The 19,513-nt window shown below is 49.0% G+C and overlaps 1 long non-coding RNA gene across 1 annotated transcript in view; it reads right to left on the reverse strand.

The window, feature by feature from the left end:
- Positions 1-1,364: 1,364 nt before the first annotated feature.
- The window catches only part of LOC140595814 (uncharacterized), a 35,946-nt gene continuing 17,797 nt past the window's right edge, over positions 1,365-19,513 (reverse strand). The window contains exons 2-3 of the long non-coding RNA XR_011997701.1: positions 2,368-2,528; positions 1,365-1,604 (exon numbers count right to left, since the gene is read on the reverse strand). This is a non-coding gene — a long non-coding RNA (uncharacterized lncRNA). The remainder of the gene's footprint in view (positions 1,605-2,367; positions 2,529-19,513) is intronic.

Raw genomic sequence — 19,513 nt, forward strand, 5'->3', positions numbered from 1 at the left:
CTGAGCCATCTTTCTTTTGCCAGGCTGTTCCCTCGGCTTGGAATGCTTTTCCCTATCACTCCTCACGTGCTTGTGTCTTTAGCCTCTCGGTCTTCATTTAAAAATCACCGCCAGCTCTTAGTTCTTGTCTGTGTTCTTGTCTCATTTTTTAAGAGAACTTTTTACAACCTGTATGTCGTTTCTCTTAAATTGATTTTCATTGTGCTCCCCTCACCCCCCTTAGCATACAAGCTCCCAAGGGCACGAATCAAGTGTGTCTCACTCCCCTGTGTATATCCAATGCCTAACAAAGTGTCTGACAAAAAGTAATCATTTAACGACTATTAGCTGATGGATTAAATGAGTGAATGAACCAATTATGTATGATTCAGTTCAGTTCAATTCAAATATTTACTGGGTACCAACTTGATGCCGGGCACTTTGCACACATATAATGCATTTGCTACTCAATCCTCATTAAAATCCTAGAGGGGAGGTAAGATCATTGTCCCCCCGCCTTTACATACAGGGACCATGAGGCACTGCTAGCAACCATACCCCAGATCCTTTGCAGTGGCGTCCTCCGGCCCCCATCTTATTTCTGAAAGGTAAGTACTATGATCTCCACTTTGCCAAAGGAAAGACGCGTGCTCAGACAAGACTGGGTCACTTTCCCAAGGTCGTGTGGTTAATGAGGTCATGGAGTGGGGATTTATACCCAGGTCCAGGGGGAGGGAATGGAGAGAATGGGGACACGCCTCTCTTCCTGTACTATTCTTCCTGACAGCCTCATTAGAAGTCCCCAAAGGATATCCCAAATGTGGGTGGAAATGAAGATGTGCAATTTGTCCAGAGTCCCCTGAGCTTGGTTTGCAGCAGGATTTCATTTGGAATGCGGGACCCATTGCCCCCCACAGCGCCTGGGATGAGGGGGCACCACTTTGCATCCCGGGAATACAGCTTCTGTGACCTCGCAGGAGCCGGGCTGGGCTGGCCACCACCGATAAGCCAGAGGCATGAGCGCCCAGGTTCATCTGGGGAGAGCGGCCGGCGCTGGTGATAGGCAGAGCAAATCTGTGATTAATTATGGCAGATGAAAGGATGAAGTAATGACTCCTTCTTGAGAGCTGGGCAAGCTGAAGAGCCTCACTCTCTGGTTGTGTTTGGAGACTGCACACACAGCCCCCTCTGAAACCAGCAGTAAACTTTCATGGCTGCAAGTTCTGTGACTTGGCGGGCTGCGGATTGGATGGCGCGTAGAACTCATGAATCCTCCGGGGTGGGAGCTAATTAGGGTGCAATTTTTCAATTACGGAACATTGAGCGAGCCTCTCCCCAGACCCCCACACCATCCCTCAATGGATACACTCCATTTGTCTGTTTTCCTTTATTTCTTAATCATTTGATGATATGACAGCAATTATTTGTCATTTGGAAGAGAAAATCGTCACGGAGCTATTGTTCGTCTCCCGAAACCCCGGCTCTTCTGCGGAGATGGTTATAGTTGATAAATGCTTTGCATTCCCGCCGCGCCTCCCCCACTCCCACCCGGGGTTGGTGTGGCAACAGGAAAACATGAGCCTGTGACGCGGCTGCTCTGATTGAAACGCCATTTGTAGAAAGGCCTGGAAAAGAGGAGAATCGAGTTTAAAAGAGCCGCAGCCCAGAGCTCCAGGCCCACCCACGTCACCTAGGTTGAGGCTGTGGGACATTGGCTTGGGGGAAATTTGGTCACTTCTCTGGGCTAATAAGCCAGCCTGAGAACCAGGAATGCAAAACAGAAATGGAGAGCAAGAAAAAAAAAAAAAAAAAAGGCGAAGAAGAAAGCCGGGCTCCGCCAGAAATGGGAAAACTTAAATGACTTTGTTTAAATGTCATGGTACTCTCAAAGCCCTGTTCTCATATGTATGCAAGTTAATTAAATGGAAAAATGTCAAATTAGTTGCTTAAAATATTAATGGCAGGAATTATCCCAGATTCTAGGGCAGGCAGAGAAGAGGAAATGAACCTTTTGGGACTTAACCCTTTTTTGGGTCATTTTCCTCTCACGAAATAGATCTTTCTTTCGAGCGTAAAAAGATCAGTAACCACTGAAGAGTTTTGTGGGATTCAGGACCTGGGCTTTCCAGTGGGTTTGCCACCTGCCATTCTGTCTGTGACACAGAACTCACGGGGGGCATTTATTTCTGTAGCGTTGGCCTCACGTGGGGGATTTGACAGGTCCGGAAAGGCCCAATAATCATGACTATGTCCCAAAGGTCTGTCCTGGAGTCTGGGTCATTTACCATTTTTCCTTTTGGTTTTAGAAGGGTATTTTGGTTAAAAGAACCCATTGCAACACAGAATAGGAAAAGATGGCATCAAGAGGGGCGCCGATGGTCAACTCACCAAATGTTTATTCGGTACCGGGGGGGGGGTGGTCCAAGGCTGTGCTGGGAAAAATGGTGGGAAAAGGGAGACTCCCAGACTCAAGGTCTTCGGATCTGGCAGGGAGAGACCACAGAGCCCCAAATCTAGTCTCATGTTAGCAAGTCGGGGAACGGAAGACCCTACAAAAGAAGGAACATTCGAAAAGCCACACAGCTACTTAGTGTTGATAAAGCTCATTTGTTCATGCAATACAGTCCCTGCCCACCTCCCCAGGGGACTTCCGTACATTAGGGGACAACAGGGCAGATAGACACAGGCCTGTGCACGCCACACACCTGACACCGGGAAAGGAATAACAGAGGATGGAAAGCAGGAACACAGTTATCAGGGAGACCTTACCTCTACCAGCCAACGAGCATTTACCTCCCACGTGGCAGCCAACTCTCCATTCTGGTGAAGGCAGGCAAGGAAGGCCAATGCTGTCTACTGAGAAATGATGGCTGGTCACTGTACAAATATGCTTAAAATCACCTTGGGGGATGCGATAAGTTTGACCCTGACAGATGTAATATCTCTTTTACAGATTAGGAAAGTAAGAGAATCTCTAAGCAACATAAGTGGCTGAACTGAATCTGCAGGAATTTATAATACTATGGGAGGCACTGGGATATGGGTTTACTAATAACTGTAGATTAGCAATAGACATACTAAATAATAGGGGTACAGCCCAGTTTACAAAAGTGGTATCCTTAGAAGGAGGGAGGAGATATTCTGAGGTGCTCTATGGGGGAAAAAAGAATTCTAAAATACGTAGGGAAACCCTATGTATTTTTTATCTTTTTTTTTTTTTTTTGTATCAGCCAGTGAGGTCAGCAGAATCACGGACCCCAAATACATCTATCTACATTTTAATCTCTAGAGCCTATGAATGCTACCTTCTATGGCAAAAAGTACGTTGTAGATGTGATTAAGATAAGCGTTTTGAGTTGGGAAGATGATTCGGATGATTCACGTGGGCCCAATGTAAGGATCCCTATAAGACGAAGGCAGGACGGTCAAAGTGAGGAGTAAGAGATGTCGTATGATGGATAACGGAAGCAAAAGTTGAAGTGATGCATTTTGAAGGCAGAGAGAGGAGTCCTGAACCAAGGGATACAGGTAGCCATTCAAAGCCATGAAAGGCAAGGCAACAGGTTCTCCCCTGGAGCACCCAGAAGGAGCTGGCCCTGTCAATATCTAGACTTTAGCCCAGAGAGACAGATTTTGGAACTGTAAGAGAATACATGCGTGTGGCCCTAAACCACTCAGTTTGTGATCATTTGTTACAGCAGCGATAAGAAACTGATGCAGACCGTGACTGCTAAGTGCTACTTTCTCATTCCTTGGCAGGAAGAGGTCGGGTTGGGGCAACTCTGTTTCAGATAATAGGCTGCTTTTAAGAAGTCCCATCACCTGCATTCAGGGATGGGGGCTGCTAGGGGTGTGCCGTTTTCACGTCAACGGCAAAAGTGGGAGAGAAAACTTGCAGACGCTTGCCATGTCCATGGGCATTTCAGCTCTGAGACACTACACTTCCGCCCACTTTCCATGGGTCAAAGAGGTCACGTGGTCAAGCTGAACATCAGTGGGAACTGGAACTATACATGGCCTGGTCTGGTGGGACTCACTGCAAAATCACATAGCAAAGGGCAGGAATGTCTGAGTTTAACACTTGGGAGGGGTAGTAAATCGTTGGGACCTGCCACGCTTTCCTTGAAGATTCGTGGTACATCTTAACATGCGGACAGCTCTGAGAAGTCCTGCAGTAAATAAGCCTAACTGTTCACACAGTGTTCCTCAAGCTTCTTGGAGTACAGAGCCCTACTATTATCCTGCAGGGTTAATATTCTGAGACAGGCTCATGAAGTTCAAGGGAGGAGAAGACAATGGGCTTGACTGAGCCTTGAGGAGTGGAGTCAAGCAAGTGATGAGGCTTTTTACCACCGCTGGAGCAAAACTGAACATTTTTCATGTGAGTAAATGTCCCTTTCCTCAAGGGACTCTTTCTCATGAGAATTTTATCAAATACTCCATTCCCTCATGAACAAGAAGAACCCCAGACTGAAATCCTTATTGTCTAAAAGAGCCAACACCGCTGTCTGGGAGTCCAGTCTGTACCAGCCCAAGGGCCTGTTGGAAATTCCTCAAAAGGCAGGCGCTCACCTCTCATCCAAGAACTGGAGCCTCTCCTGCCGAATGGGCTTCCAGCAAACAGGCATGGATTTGGGAAGTGTTGCTGGAAGGGAAGCAGACAGAGGTGGGTGAAGCACGTTTCCCACCAGAGTCGATCATCAGGCCGGCTACTAGAACTTTCCCTCTGCCTGTGAGGACCTAGACTAGGAACAAACAGAGGAGAAGAAAGCAAGTCTCCCAGATGGGTGCCGTCAACTCCAACTCGTGCAGGTGAACAGAGTCAATGACCGCAGAAGGCACCAAGAGCAAAGCGATGAGCCTCTCTCATTTGGGCAACCTCCACTGCTCTGAGAAACAGGGGTTAGGAGGACACGCTATCCTTGTGCCCTGCCTGCCTCCCTCCACTGTGCGTCACCACAGGGCTGCCCGGGGAGGCCCGGCCACTCTGTGGGATGATGACTTATTTGACACACTTAATTAGCCTATTTCCATGTAACATGTTTTAACGGAGGCCATTACAGCCTAATAAAAGGAAACAATAGTGCCATAAATCCCAGGATCAATAGAAGGGAAAGCAGCGAGGCCGAGAGTGGCTTCCTCTGAAAGATCTAGAGGGGCTTCGAGAATGCAATTCCCCTTGAACCTGAAGGATGAGGGGCAAGAATGTTTGCCAACTCACCTGCTCACCTGCGCACTCACTCATTCACTCACTCACCCACTCCCCCTCTCACCATTCAGCAAATATTCAGGCCTGGTCTCTCTCTTACGCGGCCCCTAGGAGGTAGACAAAAGGCACAGCCTGGTGGAGGAGAAAGACACAAGAGCAAGAAGGTCACAATTCAGTGTGGCCAATGTTATGAGCAAGACCTGGGAAGAGACCTCCTGGAGACAGAATATTTGAATGGGTCTTGAAGGATAAATAGGAGTTTTCTGGGTGGAGAAGGGAGTGCAAGAGGACGATGCTAGGAGTGGGAGGAGCACAAGGAAAGCCCAGGAGAGGGGCATGCTGAGAGCAAAGAAAGTGAGAGAAACAGAGAGTATAGACGTGGGGAAGGGGAGGGGTGTGGTTGGAGAGGTATGTTGAGGCCTGCTGGGGAAGAGCCTTCTTTGCCAAGCTAGATGTTGGATCCTTCTGAAATTTATTTATTTATTTTTAAAGATTTTATTTATTTATTTATGATAGACACACACACACACACACAGAGGCAGAGACACAGGCAGAGACACAAGCAGAGACACAAGCAGAGGGAGAAGCAGGCTCCCTGCAGGGAACCCGATGTGGGACTCGATCCCGGGACTCCAGGATCATGCCCTGGGCCAAAGGCAGGGGCTTAAACCACTGAGCCACCCAGGCTGCCTGGATTCTTCCGAAATTTAGAGAAGTTGAAGGAGATTGGAAGGCATAGTTACCAGAGGCAAGTCTTGCAGAGAAAGCTCCTTGTCTTGCTCATTCAGTACCCCTGAAGGACCAGGTGGCACCCTGTAGCTTGCGGGAGGCACAGGTCCTGTCTCCCAGGCAACCTTGAGAGGGACACTGCAGCCACTTCCACTTTGTACCTGAGCAGGAGCGTGCCCTGGCACAGAGATGAGCACAGCTTCAATTCACAGCTTTGGAGGCAGGACCAGAGGGGTTGAGGAAGAGAGCAGGGGAGCAACCCATCCATTTACTTAGAAGGAAGGGGACTTGATCAGGAGAAGCCGCAAAGCTGTTCTGAGGGACACAGGAGTCATTCACGCTCCGGGTGGCTCCAGGACACACTGTCAGTTCTTCGTAAGGCGCCATGCCTATGTGGGATGAGTGCCTGTGGCTGGCTAGCCTAGTGGTGAAAACCTCATATAGCAAGGTCAGGACCACCAGCTTGGTCTGCTTCCCCGTTAACAATAGTCAGAAATATCACAAGTCCATGTGTCGTATTCAAGAGGAGAGCGGGATTCTTAGCTTTGCCATCCACCAGTGACTTCACCGTGGACTACCCACTCTGTCTGTCTGAATTTCAGTTTCTTGATGGTAAGCGAATTTCCCTCAATAACACTCTCCTTCACCAAAGCATCCAATCAAGTCCAGTTGGTTTTACCACCCAAAATGCCACCCCCTAGTTGAGGCCACCATCTTACATCATCCCTTGGGAACTGTTGGAATCCCTGAGTTGAGCTTCTTTTTTTTTAATTTTTATTTATTTATGATAGTCACAGAGAGAGAGAGAGAGAGGCAGAGACAGACGACGGAGAGCCCGACGTGGGATTCGATCCCGGGTCTCCAGGATCACACCCTGGGCCAAAGGCAGGCGCCAAACTGCTGCGCCACCCAGGGATCCCCTGAGTTGAGCTTCTGACTTGCAGTCTTGCTTCCTTGTTAGGCAGGATCTGCATCAGGTCTGTGAAGAGCTGGAGAGTGGCTATTAGGCTTCGTGAGCCACATACTTCTATGTTGCATATTCTTCTTTGGTGGAAACAACCGAAATGTCCACCAACTGTTGAACAGAGAAACAGAATGTGGTATGTCCATTCAATGGGATATTATTTAGCCACAAAAAGCAATGATATAATGTCATCGGACCTTGAAGACACGATACTGAGTGAAAAAAGCCAGACACAAAGGGCCGTATATTGTAAGTTCCATTTATAGGAAATATCCAGAATAGGCAAATCCATAGAGACAGGAAGGGCTGGGGTGAGATGGGGAAATGGGGGTGGAGGGCGGTAACCAAAGGGTATAGGATTTCTTTCTGAAGAAATGAAAATGTTCCAAAACTGACGGTGGTAAATGTTGCTGGAGTCTGTGAGTACGCGAAAAGCCATTAAATTGTGTACTCTACGTGAGTGAATTATGTGGTATGCAAATTATTTCTCAGTAAAGTTGTAGTAAAAAGGTATTTTTAGCTCCCAGGCCATACAGAAACAAGCTGTGGACCGCATTTGGCTCATGGGCCGTTGTTTGCTGCTGTGGAGGTTCTACATTACTGCCAAAATGCAGAGTCTAAAATGCAGATCCGATTTTGTCACTCCCTTGCCAGGAAATCTTCAATGGCTCCCCATTACCCATGGGCTAAAGAGCTAACGCTTTGGCTCCCGTACATGCTCTTCCACATTCTGTCCCCAGCTAGTCTTTCTGGTCTCCCGTCCTCCCATCCCTCTCCACGCTTCAACCACACGGATGACTGGTCACATGCACTGCCACTTCCCTTTGATTTGGCCTCGACTGTGCTCTGTGCCTTCAGGAGTTTTGGAAAGCTCTTGTTTATCTCGCAAGTGTTTGCTCAGGTATCCCTTTCCTTTCCGGAACCTCCGGCAGTCTCCCTGGGAGGATGGATTGCTACTATGGTGTGTGTTGTCTTGGATTATATTTATTCGATTAGATCTCTGCTTCCCTTCAGAAGACTGCGAGCTCCTTGGCAGCAGCAAAACAGGAGCCATGTCTTTTCTTCTTGGCCCAACCGGTGCTCAGCACAAGTTCCTGGCATGCAATCAGCATTTAGTAACTGCTTTCTTGAAATGAATTGAAGCCCGGTGAGAAGCAGACTAGCTAAATGGTATCAGAGAAATTCAGCAAAATCTCCCTGCAGAAAAGGCTCTTGCAGGATATCTGGTAACCTCAGCCCCCCGTTTCGTGTGATAAAACTTGCCTGGATGTGATAAAACTTGCCCGGGGTCATCCAGCAACGAGGGGCTGAGGCATATCTCTGGGTCTGAGTCTCTACCCTCCCCGCCCAGGGGCTCTTCTGTGCACACCTCCCTCCGTGTCTTTCTACAGTCCCTTCCAACATTACCTCTCTGGGATTCGAGGCAGTTTGCCACGGCCAGGTTTTATAGCCATCTCCTTGGCTCGGCTGAGCCAAACATCCCAATGGCCAACAGCCCGCTTCTCCTCTCGCCCTCCCATTCTGGGCACTCTCGAGCTCCCTAGAAAGGGTCAACTACCTCAGGAGTGGCCGGAAGAGAAGGCCAGAACCTCCAGGCATTGCCGGCTGCAGGAACAGAGAGTACGGCCCACCCTCTGACGCAACTAGAGGTGGAGGTTGGACCCCGGCTCACACTGGAATCCCACAGTTTGATTTATGGCGTTGGGTACTTGTTCCACACATGTTTTTCCTATGGCTGGGAACACCCTGGGCTGACTGCGGTTTTCTCTTTCTTTTATTGTGTGTGTGTGTGTGTGTGTGTGTGTGTATCTGAGAGAGACAGAGACAGAGGGAGACCGGGACAGAGACTGAGAGCTATTTCTGAACCAATTGCAGGATTAAGGTCTTTACAGGCTACTAAAGGACTAAAGAAGATTCTGGATCTCATGCAGGTGCACAGAGAGCCGGCTACAACCTCTGTGGCCTGCAGCTACTACGCACCAGGCACCTCATCCTGTTGAGTTCCACAAGGACCCCACGCAGTGGAAGGGATTGCCGTGTGTGCGGGACGAGGGAGCCGTGCCTGGGAGAGGTTCCCAGGTGTGCCCAAGGCCCCAGTGAGCAATGGTGCATCCTAGAAACAGAGTCTAGCCTTTGTTTCTGCCACCCTCGCCTTTGAACCTTCCTCTCTTTAGGAAGAGCTTCCTTTCACCAGGCGCCAGGCTTTCGCCACAACACACATGTGGTCCCCACCTTCTCAGAGCTTCCCTGGCATTTATACAGGGCCATTTGCCACCAGCCTTGTGGACAGCTTGACTAAAACTGACCAAACTCCAAGCTATTTTTTTTTCTTTGCCCACTTCGATGTCTCTGTATTGACTCTCTGACTTCTTAGGCTGCAGATCTATTGTTCCAATGTGTCTCATCAGCGGAGGAAGAAATCCAGGATTCGAGAGGTCAAGCAACACATCCAAGGTCAGCTGGCTACTGGATGACTGAGCCGGGATGCGGGTCCTTGTCTCTTATGTCTCCACTCAAGCCATTCCTGGCCTGCTGTGTTGCCTTCGCACTACGGCCTCTCTTCACTGGAACTTTCTGGAACCCATCTCGTCACTCCCACTTCAGCTGTGTGTCATGTTCCTCCTCATCTTAGGTTGAGCTCAGGAGCCAGGAATCGCAAGTTCTGCTGGTAGTCTCCACGAGGCTGCCTTCTGGGGCCTCGAGTCCTTGCCTAAGCCAGCCCTCACGTGGCCACACACAGACTGGAGAGGCCTTCCCTGTTTTAGAGATGACACATGGAGGCCAGAAATGATAGCAGCGACTAACCCAAGCACACAGAGATTACAGTCCATCGAAGACCAGAAATTGTTGCCTCTGCTGCAACAATTGTGGCTGCAGGTTTGAGGAGATGTTTGTCTTTTCCTGTGGGTCCTCATGAGCAAGGAGGCAGATGCCAGCTCTTTTGAAGAAGTACGTCCTAAAGCTCAGTATTGTTTGAACGGCAAGAATATTCTCTGATAGGTAGTGAGCTCCCCGTGGCAGGAGATGACCAAGTAGAGGCTGTGTACACGCCTCCCCCCTAAACCCCCCGCCCCCCGCCAAGGGGGTGTGGAGCAGGGATCAGATTGAAGAGAGCTCAGTGACTTCAGTGTCTACCCAAAGAACCCAGGCCCCCAAGGTCCAAGACTCTTGCCTTTGCTTCTGGGAGAGCTGGTGAGGAGGGAGGGGTGAGGAAGTAGCTTCAAAGATGGAAAAAGCCTTCTGCCTAAGGAGCTCTCATTGTTGGCCATCAACCCAAGATTTTGTGAGACACTCTCCGAAATGTTGGTCTGAGCCTTGTCATTTAACCTCAGCCCTCGAGGGGGAGGGGCCGTCTAAGTAGATGAAAGGCCACAGCACTTAGAGGGTGTTACAGAACCTCCTTCTGGGGAAACAAGCCCAGGAAATGGGTGGGGATTGTCCCAAACACTCATTTGAAAGTGATGGGACAGATGAAATTGCAGGAAATGGCCCAGCATTCAATTCTGGGCAGCAGCCTGGACATCTTCACAGACCAGCTCAGCTAAGAGCCTCAGCATCCAGGGGTCCTTGAAGGCTGGAGTCCAGGGAGGCTTCTTCCAGGAGGCGAAGCAGGTCTGGATGCCTGTCCTGGCCTTTTGGGACCTGTGTCCGCAGGTAAGTCATGTGGCACCTGAGTGGGTTCTCGCCTCCAAGTAATGGTGGCAGTGACTCCTCCCTCTCAGGGTGGTGCGCACTCTCTGAGAGCAAGTATATGATGTTCCTAACAAAAAGCAGGGGCGGGGGCAGGGGGAGGAAGTGGTTTGAATCCCACATCTTGATTTACTGAGGGTGTAGTCACTCTTCGAAGTTTCTTCCTCAGCTTGGGGCCAGCCCAGACCAAATGCGGTTTCCTCTCTTTGTGTGTGAGCCTGTGTGTGCATGCGTGCAAGTGTGTATGCGTGTTAGTCACCTGCCCTTCGCTGGCTGCAGGGTTCATGTCCACTTGAGGGGCCCAGGACTCTCAGACCTGCCCAACGTGCTGAGATGTACTGGGACCCAGCCAGGTACAATTATCCCACGGTGAGTGCTAATGGGTACATCCCGCAGACAGGTGGAAGTAGGGTGTGGGTATTGCCCCTGGAAAATCGAATAATGATGCAAACCACGGAAAATAAGACCATGTAAGCAATAGAACTCTCTTCATGTTAATTTTGATTCTCACAGATTTTCTTAAATCTCAGATGCTTGCTGTTACCTCCATGTCAGAACCTGGCCTAAGTCCAGGTCTGATCTGACACCAAATCAGCCACTTAATCATTTCCTTTGTCGCTAGGTCCTTCAGGGAGCACCTTCATTTCCAGACTCTCTGCCCCCATAAAGGTTTGGGAATCACTGAGAGCCACTGCTCGAAAAGGTAGGTTTTTCTTCAGCAGGTGACAAACTTGGGATCTAGGTGTGGTTCTCTACCAGCCCAGCTCTGACCTCGCCGGGGCCAAGGAGTTCTTACCATGCTTGCCTCCCTTCCTCCCTGCAATGCTCTCACCCTACATGCTCCCTCTGCAGGAATGCAGAACAGGAGGGGTTTTTATGTGCCCTCTTGTCCGTGTGGCAGTGGAGGCCAATGAAACTCAGAGGAATGAATGACTCACCAAGACCCCATAGCAAGAGGGTGGCCGATGGGAGACCAGGTCTCCTGCCTCTTTTTTTTTTTTTTTTTGAACAGCTTATCAAGATTTTCTGTATCTTTATTTTCAACACATGGGACATACAGTATAAAGATTCCCTACTGGACAAATTAAGCCAAAGAGGGGGGGAAAAGGAAGAAGTTGTACTGTTTTGACTACAGTGTTTAAAACACAAATATGCAGATTTTATTACCCCCCCCCCAAAAAATCTAGGTTTTATTTATTAGGGACATACATTGAACCTCAGACTTTTTCACACCTCAGAAAGAAAACACAACCAAAAAAACTGGAAAAAATAGACTACAAGGGCTCTTTTGTGCTGTGCCGAGAGAGGTGACATCTGGCCAGAGATTAAATGTCTGTGTCTCACTTTGTGCAGGTTACCAGCTTGCTTACTGTGACACTATAGAAAGGGGACCAAACTGTGGGGACCGAGGGAGTTACATACAACAGGAACATGGTCATATGGACACATTTCTTTCCTGGCAATGAGTTGTAAAGCAGAGAGACCCGGGAAGCTCAGAGCCTGAGTGGCCCCGAGCTGTGGCTGTGTCCCTGCAGGCCAGGAGGAATGGCAGGCCTGGCGCTGGAATTCTCCCAGCGTGAGGCTCAGGATTAGGGAGGGGGGGACATCTAGGGAGGGCCTCCCAGCTTCTGCAGACCCAGCCTTGAGATGCGTCCGTGTTGTCCAAGGCCCATGTGCCTGGACCAGCCTTCCCACACCGAAGGAAGACATAGCTCCTTCCAAGACTCTCCCAAGACTGTCTCCTTGAGTCCTTCCAACAGAGGTCACCTGCTGCAGACCTGCGGGCTCTGTGTGGGCTGCAGACAGGTTTCAGTTGATGGGATTCTCCCTCAGTGACTGGGATAGCTGACAGCATTGTAACACTGCGCGTTTTCACATTAAAAAAAAAAAATCTGGCCTTTCTTGGGAACTTGGGAAATCTGGCCACACTGGGCTGAGTTCCCGCCTGACCAGCATCGCTGGAGCTGGTTTGAGTCCCCGCCACCCTTCAGCCAAAAGCATGTTTGCCTTGGTCCCCAAGCCAACCGCTCTTGCTCCTTTTCATTATCTGCCTGGCCCCGCCGCAGGTGAATTTGCAACCCTGGCCAGGTTGGTCTTTATTTTATAGGTGAGGATGCTGAAGACCTGGTTTAAAAGTCATGGAAATCCAAGTACTTCCCCCAGCTTCCTATTTGATATCCTCTCCCCGCCCCCACGAACTCCCCCAGTGGTGTCCCCACCCTTTCCAAGCAGCTCCAGACTGCTGGCCAAAAACAGCTGGATCCACGAAGGGAGATGCAGAGATGTAGGCCCTCCCCCCACACTCCCCTCCACCCCACCCCCACCCCCGCCATGGAATGTGCCCCTCCACCCGCCACCCCTTCCAGCCATTGCAATTTCCAGATTAAAGATTCCAGGCAGGCTGGGGCGTATTTCCCACCCAGTGTCTGGGGCCTATTTTCTCCTTCAAGTCATTACAAGTTCGACGTCTCTAGCAACCCAGGGGCTTGAAGGCAGAGCTGCCTTTCCTGACAGCCCGGGGTGCTCAGACACCAGGTTTTCTCTGTTCCTTTTCCATATGCCCCGCTCTAGCCTTTGGTCTGGGTGCAGCTTGTCAACATTAAATAAGCACTTCTTGTGGTTCACTCATAACAATTCTTTAGATCTTGGAAGCCAGGCTGTGGAGCTCTGCATATGCATAGATCTCATTTTCACACAACAGGCTGCTTAGCAGATGGGGACCCAGACCAGCCTCCAACATTTAGCAGAGAGTTAAGATGTGGGAAACTAGGTGGCTTTTAACCAGCCCGGACTGCTGCCAGCGTTCAACCTTAGAGAATTTTCACAGGGAAAGGAAAAAAAAACCCCAACAACAACAACAACACACACACACACACACACACACACACACACACAAAACCAACAAAACCACAGTTTTCCTTGCTCCCCCAAACCAGATGGCAGATGGTATGGAACCAATAAAACACAGATTCAAACGTTTGTTTATTTAACTTTGAATGTAATATGGCTTTGTGGTCCCTTGCAAGGAAACACCAACCTTGCAACCAAAGAGATGACAGATTAGTCAAACTTCAGAACAGCATTTGGAGGTGCTCCTGGGGAGGCCCTACAGAGGGACCAGGGACAATGCGTGGCCAGCCCCCAAGCCCCATGGCCCGTTGGCGTCTCCCGGTGAAAACCCAGGAGGTCCTCATGAGCACTGACTGATGCTTCGTTTCTGTTGCTTGTCTTTTGGTTGAGGTTCAGTCCAAAAGGCAGCCAGCCACATGAGGAATGTTTCTGCGTCATTTCTAAAGCAGCTGTGGAAGATGTTGCTCTGGGCCACCAGTGTGAAAGACCATGAGAAAATGGCCCGGGCCCTGGAGAAAAGGCCCTCTTTCATGGGGCTTGGGGTTTGTGATATCAGAGAGGGATATGCAGTGTGGTGCCCTTTTCGCTTTGGCTTCCCAGAGACCTCAGGCGAAATTATATGCTCAGTTGGAATAACTATCTACATTAGTTAAGATTTTTTTGGTTACCAGTGGCAGAAAACCAACCCAAACTACTTTAAATAAAAAGATAATTTATCAGGTTAAGTAAGAGCAGATGGTTTCGGAGATGGCTGGGATCAAGGGCTTAATATCACCCGGGCTCCCTTTCTAGATCTTAGATAGGCTTTTTCTGTAAGTCAGCCCCATACCTTAAACTGTCCCCTAAATCACATCCTATGAGTTCAGCAACCCCAGAAGACAGACAGTCTCCTCCACCAGCTCTGTCAGCAAAGGCTTGGCACACATGCTCGTTTTTGAACTAATGCAGTGGCCAGAGACTTGGGGTACTCTGACTGGCCTGTGGTGAACCTCCCTATTGGTGGGAAGAAGGGCAAGATCAGCATTACCTTAAACATATGAAATATATTCCCTAATTGGAAATATGGGGTGGGGGTGGGAGAGCGAGGCCAGTAGATGCCAACTTTAGCCTGGGATTCTAGCATAGTTTTCTATCCCTTCCCCTATATCACTCTATGTCTCTCTCGCTCTTCTCTCTCTCTCTCGAAGATTTTATTCATTCATGAGACACACACTCACAGAGAGAGAGAGAGAGAGAGAGAGAGAGAGGCAGAGACACAGGCAGAGGGAGAAGCAGGCTCCATGCAGGGAGCCCGACGTGGGACTCGATCCTGGGACCCCAGGATCACGTCCTGGGCCAAAGGCAGACGCTCAACTGCTGAGCCACCCAGGCGTCCCACTCTCTCTCTTTTTAAATGAAGTTAGTAAATTTGTATCTTTCATCGTAAGCAATACTAAAATTATGGAAAGCAGAAGTAACTTATTCTGCATGAGTGAATAGTGAAAAATGGAATATACTCTAAAGTATGGAGTTCTTCGGTAAAACTGAACCATCTTGGACTCAGAATGCCAAAGCCAGAGGGAGGTGCAGAGCTCATGCTGTTCATAATGTTGTTGGTCGTGGATGAGCTCACGGAGGCCCAGAGGGGGGCTGCTTGTCCAAAACGTGGTTGCAAGAGCCTGGAACCCAGAACCTGATTTCAGATTTAGGATCTCCCCATTGCCTGTCTGACTATGGCCTCTTACCTTCCTATGTTGCTCTCTCAGGGCCTGACCTCATGTTCACTTTTCAGACACTTGTTCTGGAGTCTTCTATGAATTGGTTGGCAAAAAATTTCTGGCCAATGTGTCAACTTTTAGGGGTATAACTTCCCAGGACTCTCCCCGGAACTCTTTGGGTCTTCTATACCTAAGAAAATACATCTTTAAGATTGATCGCCACATGAGTGTGCTAACTGCTGAGTAACAAGTTAGCACAAATGTAGCGACCTAAAACAACACAGAGGTTTATCATCTTACAGGTTCCATTGGTCAGGAGACCAGGTATGGCTTAGCTGGGTCCTCTGTGCAAGAGCTCACAAAACTGCAACCACGGTCTAGGATGGGTTATAGTTTCATCAGGAGGCTCCTCTGGGGAAAGATCCACTTCCAAGTTCACTGGGGTTGTGGCCAAAGTCATTTCCTTGTGGCTGTATGACCGAGATCCCCGGCTTTTTGCTGGCTGTGAGCTGAAGGCCGCCTTTGGGTCCTAGAAGCCACCTGCCCACCACACCCCAGTGTCTTGCCACATGGATTTCCTCGACATGACTGCTAACTTCTCAGGCCAGTGAGGAGAAACACTCATTCTGGCCTGGAGTTTTATATAAAGCTCCATAATACTGTGATTGAAAGCCTATCACCCTTGCCTCATAACAACCTAACCATGGCAGTGACATCCTGTCACCCTTACCATAGTCTGTTGGGAAGAAGCAAGTCACAGATTGTGCCAGAGAGGCTATTATTTGGGTGATCTTGGGGTCTTCCTCCACAAGCCCTCACACCTTGGTGAATTGTCCTGCATGTACCCACATGTCCATGCCAGGGAGCATGCACACTAGTCTGTAGACAGCCAAGTGGGGATGATGGGCCTTTGAGCAGATAATAAGGCCCTACAGTAGGCACACACCACGGGCTGCATGTTTGAAGGGACTGGGGTCACAGAGAATAGAGTCTCTCCTTGGGCTAGAAGGGTAGGGCAGAGGGTCAGAGAGGACCTCCCAAAGGAGCTGACCCTGGCACAGCCTTGCTGGATTAGCAGGACATTGAGGAAGACAGACGTGGTGGCAGAGAAGGCCAAGACGTGGATGCAAAAAGGCAAGGGGGTTCTAGGGAGCCATGAGTGATCCAGGGCGACCAACACGAGTGCACTGAGGAGATGGGGGTGAAGCCAAGTCACTGAGGGACTTAGAGGCCAGGCTTAGAGGTGTCCTCCTTCTGTGGCCCATGGAGGGCCACCCTGAGGCCATACCTAGGGAATTGGGGGAAGTGGCATGGTAAGCTTGGGGCCCCAGGGAGAGAGGACTTGTAGCAGGAGGCTGAGCAGGGAAGTCACCGTGGGCAGAAGGCAAACCTGTCTTGTCTGTCCTAAGGAGCGGCCCCCGCCCCACTCTCCGCCACAAAAACCCTGGGGAAGGCAGACCTTCTTAGGGCCCATTTCAGGCAGCCAGGTTGTCAGGATGATGAGTTCTGCAGCCTAGCAGCTGAACCAAAGAAGAGAAAAGTCCCAACAAGCCCCATTTCACTGCCCTTGACCTTGCAGTAGAGCTCTAAGTGCAAAATCTGTCATCTATTAATCTGTTAGAAGTTGACAAAAGGGACTTTGATCAGAGGTTGTTTTTCCCCCCTTCTTAAGTTCCTGATGACACATAATAGCCCATTTCAGCCGGAGGGCCGGAAGCACGGCTCTCATTCTGCTCGCTGCAACCCCAGTGGCCTCCTGCCCCGTGGCTTTCTCCCCGCCCCGATATTAATTGGCCTGTAAGTGGTTACATGTGTTCCTTTTTATGTGTCAGTTGGAGTCTGTTATTTGAACTTCACAGTTATTTGGGAACACAGGAGTGATGCTTTGGGCCCAAGTTGGGAAATGGAACAGTCCAGAATATGGTGCACTGGCTCCTACGTCCCGTTTTTTTGTGAGGTCTTGGTGTCTCCCACCACCACTCCTACTCCCTCTGAGCCATGCTCCTCTGAGTTAGGCCCCCGACGCTCCTGGCCCGCTCTTGGAACCATGAAGTTCACAGCCAAGGGAAGCCTCAGGGAGCCCCAAACTGTAGCTTCTGGTTTTAAAGCCATTAAAAGCCCCAGAGAGGGGAATGTCTTTTAATAAAAATAACATTTGCCGAGGGGCTATCCTGTACACATTTCTTACATGTGTTCTCTTGTTTCGTCCTCAAAATAACTCTGTGTTGGAAAACACATTGCCACTTTCAGATGGGGGAACTGGAGACTGTGGGAGACTGAGCAAGAAGGCTCCAGGGCCGGATTGCCAAAGATCATGTCCTGCCACTAACTCTTACCAGCTGTGTGATCTTGAGCAAGTTGTTGAACTTCTCTGTGTCTCAGATTGCTCGTCAATAACGGATCTACTAATAGTACCTACTTCAAAGGGCTGCGGCAAGGATTAAATTGATTTAGTGTTTTTAGGTGCTTAGGGCAGGGGCTGGTGTACAGAAAGCACTTAATATGTGTCAACTGATGTGGCTCGGCAAGGGTGTGTGGCATGTGGTACAGAACACCTCTTCTGGAGGGAGATGTCCTTGGTTTGAATCTCAGCTACTCCAGGTAGCTGTGTGAGCATGGGCAAGTTACTTATTGTCTCAGTTTCCTCATCTACAAAATGGGGATCTTCCCAATGGTTGGGGGTCCCCTCAGTGAAATGCTTAGGTCCCTACCTAATTACCCTGGAGTGAATTTCACCAACTGATAAGCCCCATTCAACCTCACAGAGGTTTTCATCTGATCTTTAGTGACCCATTTTATTTTTGTTTACATATTTTTTATGCTCTTAAACTTTTAAAAATAAATCTCGACACCCAGCGTGGGGCTTGAGCCCACGACCCCCAAGATCAAGAGTCATGTACTCGATGGACTGAGCCAGCTAGGCATTCCTGGTGACCCATCTTAAATGTGAATGGATGTCAAAAAGTTATATGTAATATCTTCAGCGAGATGAAAAGATTTTGCATTCCCAAAAACCAAAACAGAACGTAAAAAGAAAAGGAGGGGATCAAACTTAGAATAAACCAGAGCTCTTGAAAATTGAAGTTAACAGACCAAAAACCATGTTAAATAACACAACATTTGGAACACGAAGAGAACTCTCAGAAAGTCAAACAAAGAGATAAACAGATTGAAAGTAGGAAGGAAAGATAAGGAAATTGGAGGACCCATCTAGGATATTCAGCATCCAAATAGAGTTCCAAAGAGAGGAAAACAGAGAAAACACAGGGGAGGCAATATTTAAGGAAATAACACAAAAATAAAATTCTCAGAACTAAAATCATGAGTTTCCTTGACTGAATTCACCACGTGCTCAACACAGCAAATGATGAAAAGATCCACATCAAGGCACATCATTGTGAAATTTTATAATGCCATGGATAAAGGAAAGTTATTGAAAGCTTCCAGAAAGGAAGTCTCAAAAACAAAAACAAAAGCAAGACATGTGCAAGGGATTTGGGTTACAGGATGGCACTAGATTTCTCAACAATAGCTCTGGAATCTGGTTTACACCCTAGAATTCTATACCCAGCCAAACTATTAATCAAATATGGGCTTTTTAGTAGCAAGGCTGAAAACCAGAAGCAAAGAAGCAATGTTTTCAAAATTCTGGGGGGCGGGGGGAAGTGATTTGCAATGTAGAATTTATACCCAGTCAACTAATAACCCAGCAGAGGCTCTAGAGACATTTTTAAGAAAGATTTTATTTATTTATTTGAGGAGGGAGGGGCAGAGGGAGGGAATCCCAAGCAGACTCCCCACTGAAGGTGGAGCCCCACACGGGGCTCGATACCACCACCTTGAGAGCATGACCTGAACCAAAATCAAGGGTTCCTTACCCACTGAACCACCCAGGGACCCCTCTAAAGACATTTTCAAAACATAAATTTCTCCTAAATTTGACTTCCATTTTTCCTGTTTCAGGATGCTACAAGAGGGAGTGTTCTGCTAAAATGAGGAAGCCGATCACAAAAGTGGCAGATGTGGATTCACAAAGCAGATAATCCCGTGGTGGAGAAAGTGAAGGGGTCCCTAAAATTATGTGTAGAGATGCCAGGACGGTAACCATGGGCCAGACATAGCGCTCCACCTCTTCCTGCCATCGAGGCCACCCCTTATTGTGGCTGGCTGGCACTGTGGGTTCCCTGACAACTGACTGGCTCTCAATCAAGTCCTATGTCCTTTCTTGAGCCATCCCACCACCGCAGGTCCCGGGCCAGCCTCCTCTCATGCCTGTCACAGGGCAATAGACACTTCCGGAGCCCTCCTTGTCCCATGGGAACCGAGGTAGTCCCTGGTGCTGCCATCTGTTGCCTTGATTTGAACACCCATCCTGGTTGCCTCATCTTTCAAACA

The sequence above is a fragment of the Vulpes vulpes genome, chromosome 15, assembly GCF_048418805.1.
Source record: "Vulpes vulpes isolate BD-2025 chromosome 15, VulVul3, whole genome shotgun sequence".
Taxonomy (NCBI): domain Eukaryota; kingdom Metazoa; phylum Chordata; class Mammalia; order Carnivora; family Canidae; genus Vulpes; species Vulpes vulpes.